We start from the raw sequence: 3,924 nt of genomic DNA on the forward strand, positions 1-3,924 counted from the left end.
ACAGGTTTAGGGGTTAATAAATTTAATATAGTCGTGACGACATTGGGGATGGCAAATTAGGGGTTATTAATATTTAACTAGTGTTTGCAAGGCGGGAGTACGGCGGTTTAGGGGTTAATATGTTTATTATAGTGGCGGCAACGTTGGGGGCAGCAGATTAGGGGTTAATAAGTGTAGGTAGGTTGCGGCGACATTGGGGGCGGCAGATTAGGGGGTAAAAAATATAATGTAGGTGTCGCGATGTTGGGGCAGCAGATTAGGGGTTAATAAGTGTAAGATTATGGGTGTTTAGACTCGGGGTTCATGTTAGGTTGTTAGGTGTAAACATAAATTTAGTTTCCCCATAGGAATCAATGGGGCTGCGTCACTTCTTGCCTTTTAACGCCGGGTTTATAAAAACCTGTAATACCAGCGCTGTATGTAAGTGAGCAGTGACAATAACGTGCAAGTTAGTACCGCACCCCTCATAACGCAAAATTCGTAATTTAGCCGAGTGTTATTATGAGTGTAAATGCACTTTTAAATGTATTTTTAATGTGTTTTATGCAACTTTTTTGTCTTGTGTGACGGTTAACCAGAGATCTAAAGTCCCGCTAACTTGATGCATGTTAAATTCAATTGCACGCAAGTGAACGCATTTATTTTCAACTCATAATACGCTCTCTATTTCAGATGCACTTAATGAGCCGTGAAATACCCTTTATTGTTTATGCACTACACTTAGACGCCACTCATAATCTTGCCCTAAATGGGATAGATAAATTGAAAATCTTATAATTTTTTTTCTACAAATGTCTCAGTAAAAATATAAGGGGGGGTAAATTCTGTAAATGTGTGAGAACGCCCTAAAAACAAGCGTATTTTTTATATAAAACAAAATTTCCTGTGTATAGCTGCGATAAACTTTTCAGTTTGAAATAGAACTAACCCACTGTGTGAAATAATCCGGTATATTTTATTAGTTATCAAAAGAGATATGTTCCAAGGCAATTCCTTTTACGATATGTTCCAATGTAAAAAAAATATATTGTAATTAAATCAAAAGTACAACCATATTTATAGAATTGATCAAATGAAAAGGCAATAACAAAAAATATTATTTAAATATATTTGATAAATCATTTTAGAATATAGCACAAAGTCAAATATGCATGCTGAGTAACACATTTCAATATTTCTATATACCTCTATTGGGACAGTTCTGATATTTCCCTTTAATTAATTCTATGGGGCCCCTGATGCCCCTGTTTCCATACGAGCCTTGAAACAGCAGTTAAGAAGCAGCGGTCTTAAAACCACTGCTCCTTAACTAGTCAGCCGCCTCTGAGGCGGCGGACAGCAATCAACCCAATCAGATACGATTGGGTTGATTGACACCCCCTGCTAGCGGCCGCAAATCTACAGGGGGCGGCATTGCACAAGTTTACCAGAACTGCTTGTGCAATGTTAAATGCCGACAGCGTATGCTGTTGGCATTCAGCGATGTCGGGCGGACATGATTCGCTACAGAGAATCATGTCCACCCTCCATTTGGTAAATTGGCCCCTATGTCACTCACTAATTTTTTAGTTACAACGTAACATTAAAAGTTTATAGTAGGGGTCGGAGCCTAGACAGGCATAATGGAGGACGTTTAGTTTGTCTGCTCCTGGTGCATCTAGATATAATAATGGAGATTTGACACTAAACCACCCTCAGAGTGTCTTGATCAATTTCCCTACTAGTGCCTGAATTGATCCCACACAGTATCGCTCACCGCACTTGCATATCATATGCGGTAGAGCCAGCAACAGATCCGGACGGATCCGGTGCAATGGAGGCCTGAATTTCAACCTCGGCAAGTGTGTACCGCTCCCCAGCAAGAACGTCAGCCTGAGCCAGTCCAGACAGCACCGGAGGACAGTGCGAAAGCATTCCGGTACTCAGCAAACAGAAAGTAGATGCGCTGCACGGCTCACAATGAGGATGGTTGCCAGTAGGGGAGGGCGATAGGAGCAAGCCGCCATGACAGCGTGAGTAACCACGCGGGAGCTCAAACAAGAGGTGATACACGCATAAATCAATTCAGACCAGGGGCAAAGGCAGTTATAAATGTACCAAATATTGCACGAATCGGCCATACACTTACTTGTAGAGCTCAGGATGGTAGGAGCTAGGTCTGCAAGAGGCAATTAAAAGGGAAAGATGCTGCGGGGAAATACATTACATATAAAATCTAAGGTCTGACCTGAGAGAAAACAAACTTTGCAGCAAACAAGATATTACACTCCTAACTGCACAAAGGCTACCACACACTTCACAGAGCTAGAAAGAAGGGGTAGAAGTGACTTCCAGAAGCATATATTATAGTAAAAACGGACTTTTGTTCTGGCTTGTAATTTTACAAATAAGGTGCGCTGCTGAAAATCACACCTAAAAGGAAATATAACCCTTACCTCTCCCTATAAAAGGCAATTAGACATCTGTTTGACCCACCTAATAACAATAAAATGTCACTTAGAAGAAATAGCAAACCAAGCTGCACATCAAAGCCTGCGGCAGCCAGCATCTTCTTTAAACCACAAAAGGGTGACAAGATAGAGGAGAAAGGAGATGAGGTAGTGGAAGAAGAGATGGAAGAAGACACAGATGCTACCCCTACAGAAAGCAGCAATATACCTATAACCAAATCCGACATCAAGAATCTTGTTTCCAAACAGGATATCACCTCAATATTTGATAAAATGTGGGAGAAGATGGATGCTCTCCAGAGCACAGTTACCAATAGTCTCACAGAAATTAAACAAGACATCTCTGAACTAGGCACCAGACTAGAATCGCTTGAGGAAAAAGAAGAGATACTGGAGGAAGACATTTCCAGCGTCAAACAGCACCTAAAAGAACATCAACAGGAGATAGCGGACATGAATGATAAAATAGAGGACTTAGAAAACAGGAGCCGTAGGTGTAATGTCCGTCTGAAGGGCATTCCTGAATCGATCACTCCATCTGCACTAGAAGATTACCTGCGACAACTATTTCAAGCCATCACAGGATCATTGTCAGAGGAAAAATTCCAGCTGGAAAGGGCCCATAGAGCTCTTAAAGCTAAACCCAAAGAGACAGAACACCCGAGAGATGTAATAGCAAAACTTTTTCGCTTCCAGGAGAAAGAAGAGATTATGTCGGCGGCGAGGAAGAATCCTACTTTCAAGTTCAAAGGATCGATTATACAGTTCTTTCAGGACCTCAGTGTTAAAACTTTACAGAGAAGGTATACCCTTCGCCCGTTGACGCAGCTTCTGAGGAAAAGCCAGATCACTTATAGATGGGGCTTCCCCTTTGCCCTGCACGTACTTCATGAAGGTAGCACTTTCACTATTAAAGACCCTCAAGATATACCAGAGCTTTGCCAACTAATAAAGCTAGACTGTCCAGATCTCCCGGAGAGCGCACAAGACACCCCAAAGCGAGATCCCGACTCCCGAGGGGGACTATTCAAAATGGTCGATGGACAAAAATTTCCAGGAGGAAGCAAAAATCATGATCACTCTGCAGGTCTTGGACGGTTGGTAATGGCTTTCTTAAGAAATCTAGAGCCCTGCCCTCTCAGGGAGGTGACAATAGTACACAATTTACTGGATAGACTGTAAACTAATATAGCTGACCCTTTGAGAGTCGCAACACAAACTGTGATAATGGAAGTATAAGGGGTGACATAATACTCTTGTAGATTGTAATCCCAATTAGCGAAGAGATCATACCAAGTCTGAATAAGGACACTATGTATCGGTCTGAGTATTGATAGAGCAGAACTAGGATTACAATAGAACATTCAATTCAGTTCACTTGTTAGCTGTTACTGTTAGTTAGAGACAAGGTCACTCTAATCTAGTTGAAATGTTTGCAAACATGTTGAGCTCCATATGTTGTAATATGCTTCTA

This window comes from Bombina bombina, chromosome 6, assembly GCF_027579735.1.
Source record: "Bombina bombina isolate aBomBom1 chromosome 6, aBomBom1.pri, whole genome shotgun sequence".
NCBI lineage: Eukaryota > Metazoa > Chordata > Amphibia > Anura > Bombinatoridae > Bombina > Bombina bombina.